The sequence below is a fragment of the Arvicola amphibius genome, chromosome 10 (assembly GCF_903992535.2).
Source record: "Arvicola amphibius chromosome 10, mArvAmp1.2, whole genome shotgun sequence".
Taxonomy (NCBI): domain Eukaryota; kingdom Metazoa; phylum Chordata; class Mammalia; order Rodentia; family Cricetidae; genus Arvicola; species Arvicola amphibius.
In genome coordinates, this window is record NC_052056.1 from 26,993,422 (window position 1) to 27,015,504 (window position 22,083).

At 35.3% G+C, this 22,083-nt stretch overlaps 1 pseudogene; it reads left to right on the forward strand.

Annotated features, from left to right (window-relative positions):
• The first annotated feature begins 917 nt into the window (after positions 1-917).
• Positions 918-1,606, forward strand: LOC119825598 (annotated as a pseudogene).
• The last annotated feature ends 20,477 nt before the right edge of the window (positions 1,607-22,083 follow it).

A 22,083-nucleotide genomic window follows, 5' to 3' on the forward strand; every position in this document is an offset into this window, starting at 1 on the left:
TGAAAGAATTTGTAGTTGAGGCAATGAAATATAAGGGAAACTAGGGGAACACTCTTCCACTGTTGATGGGAATGCAAACTTGTACAGCCACTGTTGAAATTATTATGGAAGTTTCTCAAAATTGGGAATTGATATTCCTCAAGACTCAATTATACCAATGTTAAGCATATACCCAAAGGATGCTCCATCTTACCAAAAGGACACTTGCTCTACTATGTTCATAGCAGATTTATTCATAATATTTAGAAACTGGAAACAACCTAGATGTCCAAATCAAATTAAAAAAAATTGATAAAGTAATTGTGGTTCTTCTCCAACCTTCCCTTTCTCCTGACCCCTATGTTCCCAACCCTGCCAGTCAATCCTTTCTGTTTCCAGTTACCAGGAGGGTCTATATACATTTTCCTTCGGTTTCACCTTATTACTAGCTTCTCTAGAATCATGAACTATAGGCTCAATGTCCTTTTATATCTACTATCCACTTATGAGTGAGTATATACCATATTCATCTTTTGGGGTCTGGGTTACCTCATTCAGGATAGAGGTTTCTAATTCCATCTATTTGCATGCAAAATTCAAGATGTCATTGTTTTATTACCACTGAGTATTACTCTAGTGTAAATGTGCTACATTTTCTTTATCCATTCTTCAGGGGCATCTATGTTGTTTCAAGGTTCTGGCTATTAAAAATAATGCTGCTATAATCATAGTTGAGCAAATGCTTTTGTAGTATGATTGAGCATCTTTTGGGTATATACCCAAGAGTGGTATTGCTGGATCTTGAGGTAAGTTGATTCCCAATATTCTGAGAAATTGCCATACTGATTTCCAAAGTGGTTGTACAAGATTGCATTCCTGGACCCTAATTTCTTCGTTCATGGGAAAAAGGTGAGTCTCTTTCTGTTCCCAGTGCAGCCATGGCTCGTGGTCCCAAGAAACATCTGAAGCATGTAGCAGCTCCAAAATATTGGATGCTGGATAAACTAACTGGAGTGTTTGTGCCTTGTTCATTCACTGGCCCTCATAAGCTGAGGAAATGTCTGCCTCTGATCATTTTCCTGACTGGCGATGAAGTAAAAAAGATCTGCATGCAGCGCTTCATTAAGATTGATGGCAAAGTCAGGAATGATATAACCTACCCTGCTGGGTTTATGGATGTCATCAGCATTGACAAGACTGGAGAGAACTTCCGTCTGATATACTACACCAAGGATTGCTTTGTCGTTCATTGTATTAAACCTGAGGAGACCAAGTACAAGTTGTGCAAAATGAGAAAGATCTTTGTGGCACAAAAGGAATCCCACATCTGGTGACCCACGATGCTCCCACTATTCACTATCCTGATCCCCTCATCAAGGTGAATAACACCATTCAGATTAATTTGGATATGGGCAAAATAACTGACTTCATCAATTTTGATACTGGTAACCTGTGCATGGTGACTGAGGGTGCTAACTTGTGGTTCATGTGAAAGATGCCACCTGGCTTTCCAACATTTTTGTTATTGGCAAGGGCCATGGATTTTCTTCCCCAAGGAAAAGGAATCCACCTCACAATTGCTGAAGAGAGAGACAAGAGGCTAGCGGCCAAACAGAGCAGAGGGTGAAACAGTCTCTAAGAGACATGATGGAGATGTATTTCTACTCTTGCTAAAAAGCCTTTCTAGGCAATGTGCTAGATTAAACAGCATGATGAAAACTAAACAAAACAAAACAAACATAAAAAAACTAAAACAAACAAACAAAAAAAGATTGCTTTCCTACCAGCAGTGGATGAGTTCTCCCCATATTCCACATCCTCAATCATAAGCTATCATTAGTGTTTTTGATATATGCCATTCTGAAAGAGAACTCCCACAATCAGTTTCTAAAAAAATATATAAAACAAAAGAAATAAGGGAGATATGGTATATAAAAATGAATAGTTTACATTGGTACGGATTTTGGTTTAATGATACAAATTTAAAGTTGATTTGATACACTGTGCATGTGTATTTCTCCTCTTGTTTAAGATATTGTACTTGTGCAGCTCATTTGAAAATGTAATATATAGTTAGTTAAAAAGTATAGATTAATAGATAGTCATCTGCAATAATCAAACATTATAGCCATGTTAGTCAGGTTTTCTAGATGTACAAAGATATATTTCAGATAGATAGGTAATCTTCAAACACTTCAAGACCTGTAGAACACGGCATTTAAATACCTTAGGATTCTGTTGATATGAGACACGATTGCTCCTGGCAGCACAGATCTATTCCCAAGAGAATATTGGGCAAAGAAGACACTCTATTTGGGGCTTATTTTCTTCTTGGCAAAACTGGTCTTTGGGTAAAGAACTGGCCCTACCTTGATCATCCATGAAGTGCAAGGTGTCCAGAATGGACAATCAGGGTACAAGCAAAATACTGCCAAAACTTGCCAAGACAGGGTAAGTTGGTATTTCTAATTTTCCTGCCTCTGAAAATGTTCTGACAGTTACTCTAGGTCTTAGTAAAATTTGGTTGCCCTAATTTTAATTTGATTGTGGCAAATGAGAGTTTGGGTGATTGCCCAGGTATCCAGTAATATCATAGCTTACTTGAATAGCCTGATAATCTGTCTACCTGCTTCGAGTTCTATTCATAGACATGAACACAGCACCCAGCTAAAAGCAAAATCTTTTCCTCTTTTCTCATCAGTGTCAAGGTCATTTCAGTGATCTTTTCTTTATTGTTCCATATCCTCCATTTTTAACTCTTACTCCTTGTTGGTATCAGTCCAACCAAAGTGGACCTTGTTTCATTCTCAAACATGCTGAGTAGACTGTATAGTATCTATAGACTCTATGTCCTATCAGCTTCTATGACTCATCATTTTCCATATTCATTATTTCAATACAAATTCTTGCTAACAACTGACATTCATTTGATTAAACATTCCCCTTTTATAAGCTTTACTATTTTCTATACCATTTATTAAAATCAAGTGTGCTGTGCATCTATTTATATATAATACTATTTTTTAATTTTTGTACAGAAAGATAGTGAATGTTTGATTATTTCTGCAAATCAAGTGGAAGAAATAGTATCATATAAAGTGAATAATCAATCGACATTTATTGAAAGCCATAGCACACTTGTTTTGTCCAAAAATACACAGAAGATGATGCATGAGAATCTAACAAAATCATCTTGATTTAAAACAGGATGAATATACAAATTGGAATGTCAAGAATGGAAAGCAATCACTCTAAAAACAATTTGAATGACATTTTAGCCAAATCAGAAAATCATATAGAGTATACTTACCTTAAATAAACAAGATAGAAACACTAGAACTCAGGTTATATGTAAAATAAATCCGTGTCTAAAGAAGATTTACTACTTTTAAATGGAAAATGAAATTCAAAATTGTTGTTTCAAATTATTTAGCATTGGTCTGAGAAAACATTCAATATTTGAATCCATCACCTGTATTTAAAAATTTCTAAAGTATAATTCAATGTTTGACTTCATAGAAAAGTATGAAAAACAATTAGGAATTTCCTTTCTTTGATACTCCTGTTTTTAATGCTCCCTATAAAGGAGCAAAGAATAGCCTAGCCTCTTAAAACAATTCTACTATATTCTGTATTACCTTATATTAATTATGACAAGGTATATATTTATAATATAAGAAATCCCATTTACCATCCATTGAAACAAAATCACAAATGGACAGTGAATGAATGACTTATCCCAAAGATTTTTTTGTTAAATAAATATATTTTTCTTCTTGTCTCTATTGCTTCTCCTCTTACTTTCTCTTAAATTTTTCTACAAAAAGTTAAAAATGAAGTACAAATCACTTAGAAGATTATTTTCTATAACCAAAAAGCTAGACGGGAGCATAATCTATTCTGAAATGCATGAGAAAATCCTTTAAAATGTCAGACAACAGTTAAAACATTCTATGATTAGGGCATATTTTAATTTTCTTAATGTCAAAACTCAGCTGTGGGAGAAGCTCATGCACACTCATTTGATATTCACATGAGCTGATATTAAAGTGAAACTATACTTTCAGAAATATCGATACCAGGGATGGAGGGTAGTATAAGCAAAAGTGACTAGTCTGACCTTCAGGAAAACAGTGCAGAACATAATTGTTCAGAACAAAAATCACTTTGAAATAGTAAGTAGCACAATTTCTTTAAAAAGGTGATATAAGAATGTGGATTGAATTTTTCAGGAATTTTGGCCATTAAGCTCATTTGTTTACAACAACAGAGACCAGCACAGAGGTATTAGTTAGAGCAGGATAAGACAACTTAAACTATATGATGCTACCATCCTTCCCATAAAGCATGGAGGGCAGTAGAAGGATCAAATAATTTCTTCCAAAATAGTACAGGCAGAAACCTATAACATTTTAATAGCCTATATTCATATCTTGGTGAAGTATAGCATACCAGGTGCTCACCATTAAATATAATTCTTTACTGAGACCACATTTCTTAATCACCTTCTTCATGCTGGACAATATACTTTATACAATGAGTATAGAAAAGACCTCGAGTTTGGGGGGTTATATGTGCAGAAAAGAAAAGAAAGAAAAGGAAAATGGAAATATAAGTCAATATTTAAAAAAGCATCAAATAATGAACTGCAAGTAGCACAAAGCAAAACAAGTCATGTGCAGGGTTGAAATATGATAGGGAATATATACTTTTGATGATGATCAGGGAAGGACTTCTGGAGAATGAAGACTAAGAGTTATGGTTCAAAAAGTAGGAGAAAAGCCAGAGTCTATGAAAGAAGATGAACAGAGGAAGAAAAGGTCATTCTTGAGGTACAAATTGGGAAAATGAGAAGTGGCTAAACATAAAAAAAGGCACACGAGAACTGTCAATGAGATATTTCTGATAGTCACATGGCATTGTGTCATATAAGACCTTCAATGCTGGCAAAGATAATTATTGTAGAAAAATATTTGCACGCTTCGAACAAAGAAGTCATAGAGTAATAAATCTGATTCACACTTCTAACAGAGCAGCAAAGAGAATGTTTGCAAACTCTTATAGTTTATATTCTAGTGGTGTCCATTCAATTTGTTGTTGGTAATAGCAATAAATAAAGAACAAATATTCTATGACCTCATACTGAACAGTTGAAAATTATAAAGTGTCAACTCTTGCTATATAAATATATCAGGTCGGATTGGCAAGGAACTCTGTGTCTTTGTATCCACTGAACAAAAGGCTTTGAGTGTTGCCTGCTTAGGGAGGACAAAATAAACCAGATGATGAAGTGCTTTGCATGCTTTGCATGAAGAGGAGAAAAATACAACAAACAGAAAGGTTAGTAGTGATGTCATGTACAGGATAATATGAAGGACAAATATTAAATTGAATAACATAAGAAAACACAGAAAAAATCAAATATAAATGAATGTTAATATTGTCACTAAAAGCATACTATAAAGAACATATAATGATTCTAGATTCTAGATGTATTTTAGATTTTAATTTTCCTTTCTAGTAAACTGTGGTTTACATTGTGGTCTTTGAAGATTGAACTTATCATTATATGATTTTCCTATTAGAGATGCCTGTCCACTTTCATCTTCTCATAGACTTAACAATTTTACTTGTATTGACTCTCATTTTTTTTCTCCCAAGTCAGCCTGGGTTCACTCAGAATTTACAATGTAGTCTGAGTTGACCTTAAATTGGAAATTCTCTTGCCTCAGTCTCTTGGGAACTGGAATTCTAGGAATGAGCCATATGCCTTATAAATTTTTATTTCAAACTTGTCAATCTTCCAAACTTTAATCTTCTGACCCTACAGCATAGCTTAAGTCTTTACTAAGATGTTTCACAGGTATCTCACATTTCCCATGATCATGATAAAATATTTGACAATACTAGACTCTCCAAATATTTATCATTAAGGCTTGCTCAGATCTGGGAAATAATGACAAGTTTCGTGTCTTGCTTAGATCTTCCTTTATTTTCAAGCTCAGCATTTTTAAATTATTGACAAGTCTTACTAGGTATTTTCTAATACATCTTAAATACTTACATACTTTATAGTTGACTCTCACCACTTCATTCAAGTCACCATCAATTTCTGTAATATTCCTCTTATCAAATCCTTTCCTATTCACTTGACAATTTGCAAAGTGTTTTCTTGTCAATAGAAGTATATTAATTGTTAGTAGTGTACAAATAAGATATACTCTTTGGTATTTCAACCTTATATACCTTACAAACCTAGAACTCAAATCACACCCCACACCCACACAAGTCAGTATATTCTATTTATATTTCCTCTTTCCTTTCTTTCCTTCCCCTTTAAATATCTCTTTTAGTTTTTTAAGGATTAACTATTGAAATACAAACAGCTAAATAAGTAAATTATAAAACATGTGCTGGCAGATGATTTCCTTTAATAAAGCAAAAAATAATTGCTGATTTTCTACATTGTTAAATACATTTATCAGTTAGTCAACTAGTAGTCTGAGAAATTTTTATAGAAAATGTATCATGTTCCTATAAACACCTCTGTTATTCTTACACTTTTGGATATTTCCTTAGTTTATAATTGTAGAATTTCTTGCTACATGCTTATATTTCTCATAGAATTTTCATATTATGTTTTATAATTATTTTCTGCTATTATAAAACCACTAATAGAAATTCAATATCTTAAAGTAGCATAAATTCATTCTTTAATTTTGAGATTAGAACAGAACCACATCTTCTGGAGACTACCGGAAAGAATAGTTTTCTTTCCTTTATGCTCCCTTCTTTCCTCTTAAAAATTCAAAACATTGCGTTTCTCAGCCACCTTTCCTGCTCTGTTTTCCTTCATTCCCTTCCCTCCATCTCGCCTCATAACTCACATTTTCTAATATTGCATAACATAGTCAGCCTTTTAGACAGGAAAACTAGAATATCTCTGGGCACTCTGGGCACATTCTTCCTACTAAACAAAAATTTTGTTTTAAGGTAAAATTATTTTTTTCAGGTTTTTTAAATTGATTTTTATTGAGCTCTACATTTTTCTCTGCTCCCCTCCCTGTCTCTCCCCTCCCTACAACCCTCTCCCAAGGTCCCCATGCTCTCAATTTACTCAGGAGATCTTGTCTTTTTCTATTTCACATGTAGATTAGATCAATGTATGCCTCTCTTAGCATCCTCATTGTTGTCTAGGTACTCTGGGATTGTGATTTGTAGGCTGGTTTTCTTTGCTTTATGTTTAAAAAACACTTATGGGTGAGTACTTGTGATAACTATCTTTCTAGGTCTGGGTTACCTCACTCAATATGATGTTTTTCTAGCCTCATCCATTTTCCTGCAAAATTCAATATGTTGTTAATTTTTCTTCTGTGTAGTACTCCATTGTGTAAATGTACCATATTTTTGGTTTGCTTTTTTTTTTTATTTTTCCATTCAAATATTTACACTTCTTTCCCTCCTTCCATTCCCCTCCCACTCCCTCACTCACTCTCCTCCCTACCCTTCCTCCTTAATAGATGTACCATATTTTTTAATTCATTTTTTGAACAATGTACATTTAGGTTGTTTCCAGCCCCAGGAAGCCACGTTTTAAAATGACCGCTGCTTTTTTTTTTCTGCCGCTATTGCTGAAACAGAAAATTTCTCTACGGTATGTCCTAGCAAACAGCAAAAAGCTGTGTTAAACTCTCTCTCTCTCTCCTTTTTAAACTCTCTCAGGTTTTACATGGATACAGTTTACCACATTGAGGAGCCACTCTGTTGAAGGAGCAGCAGTGGGCCGCGTCCCTCCACCCAGCTAGCTTTACCCAAAATAATTACATGGAAACTGTATTCTTTTAAACACTGCTTGGCCCATTAGTTTCAGCCTCTTATTGGCTAACTCTCACATGTCAATTAACCCATATTTTGTAATCTGTTTAGCACCACAAGGTGGTCGCTTACCAGGAGAGATCTTAACCTGCATCTGACTCAGAGAGGAAAGGCATGGCAACTGCCTATGGTGACTGCCTGAAGCGTCTGCCTTCTCTCTCCCAGAATTCTGTTCTGTCTATTCCGCCTACCTAATTTTCTGTCCTATTAAAGGGCCAAGGCAGTTTCTTTATTAACCAATGAAAATAACACATAGACAGATAACTCTCCTCCATCACTTATATATTTTATGCTATTTGTGGCTATTATGAATGGTGATGTTTCTCTGATTATTTTCTCAGCTCATTTATCATCTGTGTATAGGAGGGCTACTGATTTTTTTTAGTTAATCTTGTATACTGATACATTACTGAAAGCGTTTATGAGTTGTAGAATTTCCTTGGTAAAATTTTGGGGTAACTTATGTAAACTATCATATAATCAACAAATAGTGAGGATTTGATTTCTTTTTTTCCATTTGTATCCCCTTGATCTCCTTTTGTTGTCTTATTGCTCTAGCTGAGACATCAAGAACTATATTGACTAGATATGGAGAGAGTGGACAACCTTGTTTTGTTCCTGATTTCAGTGGGATTGCTGGGAGTTTCTATCCATTTAATTTGATGTTGGCTGTTAACTTGCTGTATATTGTCTTTATTATGTTTAGGTATGTTTCTCGTATCCCTGCTCTTTCCAAGACCTTTTTCATGAAGGAATGTTGTATTTTGTCTAAAGCTTTTTCGTCATCTAATGAGATGATCATGTGGTTTTTATTTTTCAGTTTGTTTATATGGTGGATTACATTGACAAATTTGCATATGTTGATTTTCATATGATGAACCATCTCTGCATTTCTGGGATGAAGCCAACTTGATCATAATGAATGATCATTCTGATGTGTTCTTGGATTTGATTTGTCAGGATTTTATTTAGTATTTTTGCATCAATGTTCATAAGTGAGATTGTTCTGCAATTTTCTTTCTTAGTAATATCTTTATGTGGTTTGGGTATCAGGGTAATTGTAGCCTCATAAAAAGAGTTTGACAATATTCCTTCTGTTTCTATTGTGTGGAAAAATTTGAGGAGTAATGGTATTAGTTCTTCTTTGAAAATCTTGTAGAATTCTGAGGTGAAACCATCTTGTCCTTGGGCTTTTGATGGTTGGGAGACTTTTGATGACTGTTTCTATTTCTTTAGTAGTTATAGGTCTGTTTAGTTTGCTTATCTGGTCTTGATTTAATTTTGGTAAGTGATATTTATCCAGAAAGTTATACATTTCCTTTAAATTTTCCAATTTTGTAGGGTACAAATTTTTGAAATATGACCTGATAAATCTCTGTATTTCCTCTATATCTCTTGGTATGTCCTCTTTTTCATTTCTGATATTGTTAACTTGGATATTGTCTCTCTGTCTTTTGGTTAGTTTGGATAAAGGTTTGTCTATTTTGTTGATTTTCTGGAAGAACCAACTCTTTGTCTCATTGATTCTTTGAATTGTTTCCATTGTTTCTATTTTGTTGATTTCAGCTTTCAATTTGATTATTTCCTGTCATCTATTTCTCTTAGGTAAGTTTGTTTCTTTTTGTTATAAAGTTTTCAAATGTTTGGTTAATTCACTAGTGTGGGATATTTCCAGCTTCTTATTTTTCAATGGATTTCTTCTTTATTATTTTTCTCTATGTTCTTCTACATTCTTACAAATGTATACTTTTTTCTTCAGCTTACATAACATAGCAAAGTTTTTCAAGAAATACAGGAATTGCAATGTGGTTACATTATATTCTTCAAGTGATAGATTACAATGAATACAGTTAAAAACATGTTTTCTTTTAATGTTGGCATTTCGTGCTATGAACTCTCCTTTTAACAGTGCTTTCATTGTGTTCTATAAATTTTGGTATGTTGTGTAATCATTTTCATTGAATTTTAGGAAGTCATTAATTTTCCCCTTTATTTCTTCCTTTATTCATTGATTATTCAGGTGAGCATTGTTTAATTTCCATGTGTTTGTGGGCATTCCAGAACTAGTATTGCTGTTGAATTCTAGTTTTAAGCCATGGTGATCTGCTAAGATACATGGGGTTAATCCAATTTATTGCATTTGTTGAGGTTTGTTTTGTTACAGAGTATGTGGTCAATTTTTGCTTGTGTTCGTGATTCCTGATCATTTTCTCATGATTTCTGTTTCTATAATTCTCCCAGCTTGTATTTTATTTATTGTTTCTATTTAGTTTTCAGGTCTTGAATAGTTTATTTCATGTTTGCTTGCTTTTTTGTTTGTTTCTTTAAGGGGTTTGCTGATGTTTTCCAAATTTTTGTTTGTTTTTATTCTCCAATTCTTTGAGGGAATTTCTCAGAGCTTTCAGACCTTCAAACATTCTCCTAACGTTATTTTTTAGGTCATTTTATCCTGCTTCATCTCTATTTGGTTGTTCAAGTCTCGCTATTATAGAGTCTCTAGATTTTACTGATGTCGTGTTGCTTTTGTGGTGTTGTGTATGTTCTTACCTTTTCTATTCATTGGTGTGGTTGGGGCTGTCTGTGATTCCAGTGATTAATCTTCTAGATGCAAGGGAATCCAAGGCTCAGGTGTTTGTTCCTTGTGATACAGTCAGTGCCACGGTTCTAGTTACCCCATTGGTCACTCCATGTTTCTCGAGGTTGCTCAGCATTCCCAGGTTTTGTTCTGCTCTAATTGAGTTTGCTGTCTGAAGTCTGCTTTGGCCTAGGTTGTTGGCTCAGACCTGTTTCCGTAAATGTCCCTGCTCTGGATCTGTTTCTGCAGAGGTCCCTGGCTTGGGGTTGGTCCTACTAAGGTCTCAGGCTCTGATTTACTCCCTAGAAGGTCCCAGACTCAGGTCCACCCAGACCTGCAGAGGACCTGGCTTAGGCCTACTCTCTTGGAGGTCCCAGATTCACAGCCAGACCTGCAGAAGTACTGGCTCAAACCTAATTCCTCAGAGTTCCTAGACTCATGCCCAGGTCTACTCCCTTGTAGGTCCCAGATTCATGTCCAGACCCACATTGGTCTCTGGCTCTGGCCCACTTGCTCAGTGGTTTCTCCCTTGTGCCTGCTCCTCTGGAGTTCACTGTTACAGGTCTTCTCTGGCCCAGGTAGCTGTCTCAGTTTTGCTTCCTCAAATATCCCTGGTCTGGATCTGCTCCCACTCTGTGGAGCTTGCCGTTTTAGGCCTGCCCTGGCCTAGGTAGCTGGCTCAGTCCTGCTCCTTTGGAGTTCACTGTTTGAGAACTGCTCTGGCCTAGGTCACTCAAATTAAATACTTTTAAAGTATAGGAACCTGGAAACAACCTAGATGCCCCACCAAGGGACGAATGGATAAAGAAAGTGTGGAATATATACACATTAGAGTTCTACTCAGCAGTAAAAAATAATGACATTTTGAATTTTGCATGCAAATGGATGGAAATAGAAAATACTATCCTGAGTGAGATAATCCAGTCCCAAAAAGATGAATATGGTATGTACTCACTTATTAGTGGACTCTAGCCATAAACAAAGGACATTAAGCCTATAGTTCACAAGCCTAGAGAAGCCAAATAACAAGGTGAACCCAAAGAAAAACATATCTAGATACTTTTGGAAATTGGAAGCAAACAGGATTGCCAGGCAAAAGTTGGGAGCATCGGGGTGGGGGTGGAGATGGGGGTGGGGGGAAGGAGAGAAGGGGAGAAAGAAGGGAGAAAGGAAAGACTGGAGAGAGCTTGGGGGACTGGGAGGGTGGAGATGGAAGAAGGGGGGATATGGGAGCAGGGAAGAAAATATCTACATTAAGGGAGCCATTTTAGGGTTGACAAGAGACTTGGCTCTAGAGGGGATCCCAGGTGTCCACAGCTAGGTATTTGGGCAGCAGAGCAGAGGGGGCCTGAACTGGCCTTGCCCTACTATCACACTGATGATTACTCGAATATCACCATCGTATCGTCCAGTGACAGATGGAGATAGAGACAAAGTCCCTCATCAGAGCAACGGACTGAGCCCCCAAGGTCCAGTTGAAGAGCAGAAGGAGGGAGAAGATGAGCAAAAAAGTCTGGACAGCGAGGGGTTGGTCCACCCACAGAGACAGTGTGCCTGTTCTAATTGGAGCTCACCAAATCCAGCTGAACCAGGACTAAATGAGCATGCATGGGCTCACACCAGACTCTCTGAATGTGGCTGAAAATGAGGGCTGACTGAGAAGCCATTGAAAAAGGCAATGGGACTTATTTCTACTGCATGTACTGGCTTTTTGGGACCCTAGTCTATTTGGATGCAAAGCTTCCTAGGCCTGGATGTGGGGTAGGGGAGCTTGGACTTCCCACAGGGCATGATTCCCTACCCTCTCTTAAGGAGAGAATGGGCAGGAGGAGGGTGAGTTGGGGAGTAGGAGGGGAATGGGATAAGGGGAAGAAGTATAAATTTTTGAATGAAAAAATAAATTTAAAAAAAGAAAAAAACAGTAAATGAACCAAATATAACAGTGAAAATGATAACAAATTGAACAAATTGGAGGTGTTTTATTGCGACCCAATTGAAGATTGGGAAAAGTGATGTCAAGAATAAAGCTAGAGAAGAATGAGGTTTTCAATTATAGAAAACTAACATGGAGATATGTTAAAGAACTCCCCAGTGCTGCAAACAAAATCTTTAATGTTGTTAAGCAGACAGACAAGGATTGGCAGCATTTACATCATTTGAGGAAGGACCATTCACTCACAGTAAGCTTTGGTCACAACTGCCTTTTTCTCAGGCAACATTGGGAAGAAAATGTTACAATTCCCACTCCTTACACATCATGGCCCAAAAAATGGAATATTGCTGACTCTGGGTAGAGACAAGACATTCTAATCTGTTATGAAGATTCAAAATTACATACCATTGTTCACTCCCTTTAAAGTTAATCCAGGTGGGCCTGTGAATCTCTTGTTCTATATTCTACTCCTTAGAAAAGCTAAAAAGCTTGAATGCATGCTAAGCAGATGGGAAGAGTAATTATGCCATGAATTTCATATGATAAAATACATGCCTTATGAGAAACCTATTCCCAGTGCAGCCTTTTTGAAACCATTGCTGTGCAACCTGCTTACAACGAAGAAAAAAATATCTTTTCCTTCTTTTTTCTTCTTTTATAAGAAGAAAAAAAAGCTTGTGTGTTTTCCCTGACAATCTGAACATTCTCTCTGTCCCTGTCTCTTTATCTCTCTGTGTGTCTCTCTGTCTCTGTCTCTGTCTCTGTCTCTCTCTTTCTCTCTCTCTCTCTCTCTGATTCATTCTTCTTCAATCTTGCCACTATTTGTTGTCCTCCAGTTTTAAATAGGCTGGTTTTCTTGGACCTTAACTGAAAAGGTACAACTCTCTCTCATCTATATTCCTCCTCCCAAGAGCCCCAAGCATTTGCAGCTTACCTGCCCTGCTAATTTTTCTTGCTAATTCTGAATAATTTTTTTCATGTGATTACTTCCTGGTCCAATTTTAAGTTCTCTATCAATGTGATTAAGAAATCAAGGAAATATCAATTTCTCCAGTAAAAATGCAATTTGAACATTTTAAGCCTGAACTTCAAAAATTTCTATGCCTGCAACACATATGTCTATAGTGCCAATCTTTTTATTCAAGGATTACTTTTGGAATGTTAACCGCTTAAATATTGGAGTTCATCTGTGTATGAGATCCAATCTGATGTCCTCAGGCATCCAAAGATGGCCATTTCCAGGAAAGTTGTTTGTTTCTGCTTTTACCTAGATTTAAACTTGTTTTAAACTTGTTATATTCTGATTCTTTTGCTAGTATGCTGCAGGATAAAGATCCCAGAAAGAAAGGCTTGATTTCTATCTTTGCTTCCTTCTCAGGAAAGTCTTTTATAATTGTGCAGCATTCACTTAGTTGATTTTTCTTGAGTGAAAAATTAATCTAGATGCCATTAGAGTGTAATATACTTAGAAATGCATTTTAGTGTGAATATAAAGCTGGTAATTAGAGAACTTTGCATATAAAAAAGAAAAATCTTCACCTGAAATAACCCAGTGCCTGCTGTTCATTTGCATATCCTTACTTTAACTGATTCAGGCAGTCAGAATATGCTAATAGCAGCACCCACTTCATATCCTAATGCAGGAAATGCAGTAGCAGGAAGATGGGCATTTATGTGCCCAACAGAGAAGCTCGAAAATCACTTGAGAAAGCAAAACTGTTCCTTGTAGTTTCATATAAGTTCTCAGGAAGCCCTTCATAAGCCCCAGTGAGTGGTCCATCAGCACAGGTTTGAAATTGCAAGCTGGAATATTTCTGCCACAGGCAATATGTAGTCTGAATTTTAATTACCTCATTTTCTTAAATGTGTCTCATCTTTCTCAATTCTCAAACAACCAATTGATTTAGCTCTACTTTATACAGAAATCTGTTACATAAGTTCTATTCTGATGTCAGAGAAATTTTTTTTTCTGTTGACTACTGCACTCTTCTTTGTTCAAATTAGGAAGCAGAAATGTAAGGCTCATTTAGACAACCTCATTTGACTCTTTGCTATTATATTAAACCTGTATTTAATCAAATAGTTTACAGTTTCAAAACATTACCAAGACTTGGGTCAAAATTAAGGTCCCCTATGCTTAAACCCAGATAAAAAAAATTAGTCAGTTTAGGAACAGACTCTTCTGCTGAGTTGTGTCAGTCACCTGAAGAATTATAATCCTACTCTGAAAAAATTCACTATGTGAAAGGACACTATTTGAAACCCCTTCTAAATAAAAACAACTACATCTCAAGGGCAAACACAGTTATTAGCAATATTTATCTATTTAACAAGTCCAAATAAATATTCAAAAAAAACTTTTTTCTTTCTAGATATTGAGCACATATAGTAGGCATGAAAACATAACACCTCCAATTATGATTTGGAGCCTTGGATCTCAACTATAATGTGTGAGCTAAAACTACCAATATTTAATATTTGCAGTTAGAGAATCACGAAGTCGACATGAATTTCTGGTAGGCTATAGAGGAACATTGTTAATACTCAACATTATATATATATATATATATATATATATATATATATTACTTAACTCTGACTTCTCCAAAGAGAGTACAACTTACTGTAAACATCCCATTGCCTCAAATTTATGTGAAAGTCTCCCACTTGTACTTTGTTTGACTCTCGTTTATTCGTCCTGCAGCTCCTGAACTTAAAAAAAGAAATTAATCTCTTGTACTGTTTAATGGATGGATGCGCTTCATAAATAGGTTTGGGAAAGTACACATTTGCATGGCTTACTCAGACACAAATGCCACTTTTCATTTTACTCCCTTATTTTGTATGTCATAACCATTTGTATTAGAAGAGAGTTTTGATAGGTATGGTGGCAGCATTTCAAACCAAAGATTCCTGCTCAGCGAGATAGTTTTAACACCTCGTTTCTTGAAAGATATTTTGGAAAATTTCCCAGGTCCACCCCCAAAGCAGGAGGGGCTGGGAAAAGATGAGTCTGGCATCAGGGCTCTGTTACTACTTCACTTTCTGTCAAGTACTCCTTTGGTGCATTTACCTCCTATCCTTAGCTATTCTCTATCAGAGCATCCGACTGTTGGCTGATCAACTGCTTGCTGTCAGTGTGAGTGGCAGGCAAGGAAAAACAGACAACTGAGCTGCTTGCACCAAGAAAACCTACTCTCCAATATTTCTCTGGAACTAGATTAGTTTGGTGCATTAGAAAGGGTTGAAGTATTTCAGATGAGTACAATTACTACTCCATATTTTTTAATCTACACTGTAAAGTCAATTTCACTATTTTAAAGAAATGTTTCACCTCTCTACTTAAACTGGTTTAAGGACTTGAAACACAACCCTGGCACCTTATCATTAGCATATCAAACATTCAGAAATTGCCTTTATGATTTAATAGGCTTCATTTCATTCATCACCTTTCAGCATGACTCGAATAAAACACTGTAAAGTTCTTGAGTAAAGGAAATTTTGTTCCTTAGAACCTTGGTGCATTCGTATTAGTTTATGGAATACATACTTTATAACATTTCATTCTCAGCTGTGTATTAATAGTAAAATAGGAGACAAGTTTAACATATATTCAGCTTCAAAGGTTATTGGAAGACAAAGTCGGGCAATTTTTAAAAATGTATTTATTAAATTTTGTTCTTGTTTCTTGTGTCTCCCATTTATTATTGATACTTTATTGTATATGTTGCAGGAGAATGAGACTAAATTTAAAAGAATGACAAACTTAAATAGGTATTATTAGAAAGGATTTGTGGCTCCCTATGAAAGCATAATTGAACATATAATGGAAAATTTGCTGGTTAGAAGTCAATAAAAGCTTTCTCTAATGCCAAACCAATTTCTGAACAGAAATCAAAACCATAAAAGCATGCTGTACAAAGTAAAATAATACAATTACACTTAAGTGAATTTATAAAATTCTTTATTTAAAATAAAATGTTTTTCTTAAGTATGAAATTTATATACTGTACATATTATAAATATTAATATAAATTGTAACCGTGATATAAATATTTAGAGAAACTGTAATAATGGTTTTCCATAAAGTGTAATGATTTAAAAACAAATGATCTAAGTAAATGTCCAACCTTTACAAATTGTTCATTTTTATTTCAAATTAATTGAATCATCCCTAAATATCCCCGTGTAAGTTGGAAGAAGTGTAAAGACAATAGAACTTTTTAAAAGAATTCTTTTATTTAAATTTACCATAGAAAATAATTTCATTCACTAATCAACACTTTCATAATGTTGAACTGTAGAGAACCTCATTATCTATAAAGAGGCAGATGCTCCTGAATTAATTCACAAGTATTACTGAATGCTTAATATTTAGGTGAAAAAAATTTACTATACAATATATATGACTAAATATTAAAAGAAACTCCACTGTTCCTTAGATTTTAGAAGAGCTAAGAATAATGAGAAGAGTTTTCATAATTAATCATTTTTGATGAGATATTTTGGTCATATCAATAATATTTCTGTCAATTTCCCATAAACTTTTAATGCATTTCTCCAAAGTTAAGACTAAGTAATGAAGATCCACCTTAGGTATTTTATACATACTCAATATTAGATAGAAAATAAGTTGTTGTAAATTAGTTCTAATCTGCACACCTTTTACTACAACACAAGTGTTACAGTAATCCTACCAAATACACAAGCTATCCAGTTAGACAAATGATATAATAAAAAATAATTAAAATTGTCAATGATTTATGTTTCATGTATGGTAGTACCATTAAATCTGTTCTATAACATTGTATATAAGTGTATTTTATCTGTCATAGTGCCATATATTGGGACTATAGTATTCATTGGTCGGCAAACTGTCAACCCAAGAGACTCAGTGGAAAGCAAGAATGTTATCTCACTGTTTCATAACAGAAATCAATTCTTTATGGTATTGAGGTTTTGGGAAAAAGAGAAGAATTTGGACTCAGAGATAGTGAGACAGTTTTATGAGTATAAACTTTTGATGGAAACAACTGCTGGCTATTTTTCACATTGTTGTAACTAGGCACGAGAGAAGACAACTTAAAAACAGTTTTATTTGGCTCACGTTATGTATGTGATGTTCATTATGTTAGGGAAGTCATGGGAGCAGGGTGTAAAGTGGCTGGTCACACTGGAATCTTAAGAAGCAGAGAGAGATGAATGAGGGCATGCCATACCACTTGCTCTCTCCTATTTTTTAAAATCATTAATTTATTTTTTTAAAGTGATCTTTCCTCATTTTACATATCAATCCCAGTTTCCGCTCCTTCCTCTCCTGTTCCATCCACCTTCCCCATCCAACTCCCCCTATTTCACTCCTCACAGAAGGAAAGGCTTCCCATGGAGGGTCAATAAAGTCTAGCACATAGCTTTGAGGCAGGTTCAAGGCCCTCTGCACTATATCTAGGCTAAGCAATGTGCCCCTCCAAAGAGAATGGGTTCCCAAATAGCCAGTACAAGAAGTAGGGATAAATCCTAGTCTAAACTGCTGGTGGCTCCACAGTCTGCCCCAGCCATACAACTGTCACCCACATTCAGATAGCCTAGTTTGGTCCTATGCTGGTTCCTTTGCTGTCAGGACAGAGTATGTAGGCTTCCATTAGCTGCTCAGGTAAACTGTTTCTTTTGGTATCCCCATCATGGTCTTGACCTCTTTGCTCATATTTTCATTTCTCCCAATCTTTAACTGGACTTTGGAAACTTAACCCATTGCTTCCCTGTGGATCTCTGCCTCTGCTTCCATCAGCTGGTGAGTGAAGGTTCTGTGATGACATTTAAGACAGTCATCAATCTGACCACAGGGCAAGGCCAATTCAGGTACCATTTCTACTATTGCTTAGGGTCTTAGCTGGGGTCACGTTTGTCCTGGAAATTTCTGTAGTGGCAGGTTTCTTGCTAGCCCCATAATGACTCCCTCATTCAAGATATTTCTCTCTTTGTCCTTCCCCCATCTCGACCATCCTCTTTCCTCAAGGTCTCCAGCACTTCTTCCTTTCTCCTTCCATTCCATCCTCCCCCTTCCCTTCACTCCCATACTCCCAATTTTCTCAGGAGCTTTATATGTATATTCAAATATTCAGAATATTGTAGTGTGATTTTTATAACAATCAATTTTGATTCCCAATTTGATTTAATTAAGCATTACTTACTAGACAAACCTCTTGAAAAGGCTGTTGGCTGCAGCCATTCCAGATGGTTTGAGAAAAGGCCCATCTTGAAAGTGGGTAGCATTATCCCATGTGCTGAGATCCCAGAGTCATTGAAAAAGAGAAAACAAGTTGAGCAACACCAGCCTCAGCCCTGTATAATGTGATGACAATTCCTGCTACCATGCCTTCCCATAGCATTAAGACTGCCTTTTTAAACCAGGAGACAAAATAGAGTCTTTCTTCCTTAATTTGCCCCAGCTTTTCCCCAAAACAATGAGAAAAATAATAAGGGGAAGTGATAGGGAGACATGAGGTCATTTATAAAAGAAACATGACAATGTCATTCTTAGATCTTAAATCTGATTTAGAGAAAAACTGGGGAAGAATTCATAACTGCAAGTTAGAACCATGCAAACAGAACTTTAGAGAGCATTCCACTAGGTTCTGAACTACTAGTGGTGTAGGAGGTCCTTCTGTTTATGTGTTGCTTTCATTAGATAATGAATAAAGAAACTGTCTTGGCCTAATCAATAGGGCAATACTTAGGTAGGTGGAGAAGACAGAACTGAATGCTGGGAAGAAGGACAGAGGGAGAGTCGCCATGGATCTCCTGCCTGAGACAGATGCTGGTTAGAACCTTGCCGGTAAGCCACATTCACGTGGCGATACATAATGATGTACTTGAAACTTTACCATGAGCCATTCTTTTTAATATTCTTCTAAAGGGGCTTCCTTGAGTGAGAAAGAACTCCAAAATTAATGAACTAATTTTTAAAGAAAAGGAAATTTCAAAATAGGACAATATTCCAGCTATGGCTCGGCTACTGCTAGCTGCTCTTAGGTTTCCAGACAGACAAAGGGGGAAATGAAGCAGACAGATATAAAAATGTGAAGTTGTCTAGAGAAGAAATATGATTGTGATGAAAAAGGCATATTATGGAAGTAGGTACAAAGTGACAGCAATTGTTACAAATTAGTAACATGGAAAAGAAACCTCACCATCGTCCATGGACAGTAGGAAAGGTACTGAAAGAAAGGAGTAAGAGACACATATCAAGGATTCTAATTTGTGAAAATGAAATTTCATTTGCTATAAGGGAGTTTAAACTCACAATGATACAAAGGTAATATCTGACATGAAACAAACACCTATCAAATTTTTTTAGTACGTGGAGTTAAACTTTTGTGGTCACTACTGCTGTGACACAAGAGCATCCAACTGTACTAGCTTGGAACAGAATATATGATGCTTCACATAGTGTTGCTTTAGAAAGAATGCATGAAAATTGAAGGATTTAGGCTACAGAGTACTGTATCCAAGTTCTGAAAAGACAGAGGCAGTGTAATACATGGCATAACAGAATTCCCTGCAAGGTCTTTGGAGTCCCTACATGATACAATTTAAATAGAGGCAAATGGCAATGGAAACTCCAAGATATTGAAGATCCCGTGACCATGTGGCATCTGCTGAGGAAAACTTGGGGGGGGGGGGGGTAGAAGAAATTGCTCAAGGGAGATGTGATATATACTGGACACATCAGAGATAGCATGGCAATCTTAGTAAATGCTATTGGCCTGCAAAGAATGACCCTAAAGCCCTAGTTATAAGATATTAAAATACATTCCAATTCTTTCTCTGTATCCTTGTCCAATAGAATCTTTTGTAAAACTGTTAAATTTGAGATTTTCCAAATACTTATGTATGATTACAGAAAAATATAAAAGCAAGCTTTAATGAAACAGTCTTATGATAGCAGATAATTCACAGACCTTAGAAAGAATGTTGCAAATTTTAGGCCTACCTAGATACACAGTTATTTCTAGACCTAGATGGGTAACTTACTAGACTCCATAAGAAAATAAAACATAAAAGTATAAGTAACAACAGGATTTGAGTTGTAGTACTTTGATGCAGTATTTGGCTGGTTGCCATAATTGAGACTTTGGATTCAGCCTTTACTTGATCAAGAAAAAGAAAAAAAAATGAAATTCTCACTTTTTATGTAATTATAAGTACATAATGTTCTTTCTAGTATCAATGTAACTCTCTATTTTCTCCCCTTTTTTTAGAGCACTACATCATATTTTATAAAATTTAATCTTATATTATTAAAAGCTCATAAATCTAAATGTATAAAAATAAAGTTAGGTGATTAAAACCTGAGCATAAAACTAACAATATAAACCAGAATTGTTTTTGTTGCTTGGATGTCCATAGGAAATTAGATAAAACACAACCAAGCACTACTCATTTGTTGTATCTGAATAGGACATCCTTTTACACAGCAAAAATTTTAGAGGAATTTGAGAACCAGGAAAAAACAAACCCAGAGGAGTTTAAACAAGAAATAAAAGAGATTTAGCTTAAAATAGTATTTTATATTCTCTTAATGATACTTTAAATAAATTTTACTAATTAGTTTTGTCTAGCTCATATGCACAAAACAATATTCTAAAATTGCTCCAAAGAAAAAAGAAAGCACATTTCCTTCATTAATATATTTTATTAATGGCACTCTAGTATTTCACAAAGTTGGAAAAAGGAGAAAAGCAATACTTTCTATTTTTAGAGATGAAAGTAAACCAAAAGTGATTTCCTAGTTAGCCCTGAATTATATATGAAAATTAATATTCATATAAATTTTCTAAAAATATGCAACATATGACTAAAGTAACATATTTATGTATTTGTCTTCAAATATTTAAAGGTGATATCAATTTATCTATCTATTGTCTCTCTATGTATATAGGCATCAATTTATCTATCTATCATCTATCAATATATTATCTATTTATTGTCTAACTCTCTATCATCTATCTATCATCTACCTACCTATTCATATATTAACTGCCTGAATGTTACCTGTGCATATTCAAGTTTGTCCTTCAGTCAAACGTATATGATTAAAATGCTTAAATATAAATATCATTATCACACAGAGAGAATGAATAGAGATTGAGAAAGAAAGAAAAGAGGAGAAGAAAGAAAACGAGGCGAAGGAACAGGAGAATAAAAGGAGAAGGCAAAGGTATGGCAGAGCTAAAAAGGGAAAATGGGATGAAATAAGAAAAATTTAGTAAGATAAAAGAGAAAACTTGGAAGACACTAGAATTTACTCTAAAATATAGTGGGGTAAGTCTGTTGTATTCATATAGAATATAAGGCATTTTCCAACCTCTTTTAATATCTGCTGCTTGGGGTGGAGGCTCCCAAAATATTTCTGCATGTCTGATGATGAGTTTTTCTCTGAATATACTTTTGAGAATAGAACTTTGCCACACATATAAATTTCTTTGTTCTCCTGTATGAAGTTGGAGTGCACAGGCAGCCATTGTAATTCAAGCCTGCTATTTTCTGTGCCATAGTTATAGTCACTTGCCTCTGGCCCCATCATATTTCTTTTGTCAATGTCTATGACACTGTTGCAAGATAACATTTTATATCTTTCACAATTTCTGACTGGCAACAGTTTGTCCTTCAAGGAAAGGTTTTCTGATTTGTATTGCTATTGTTGCTTGTTTTATCTATG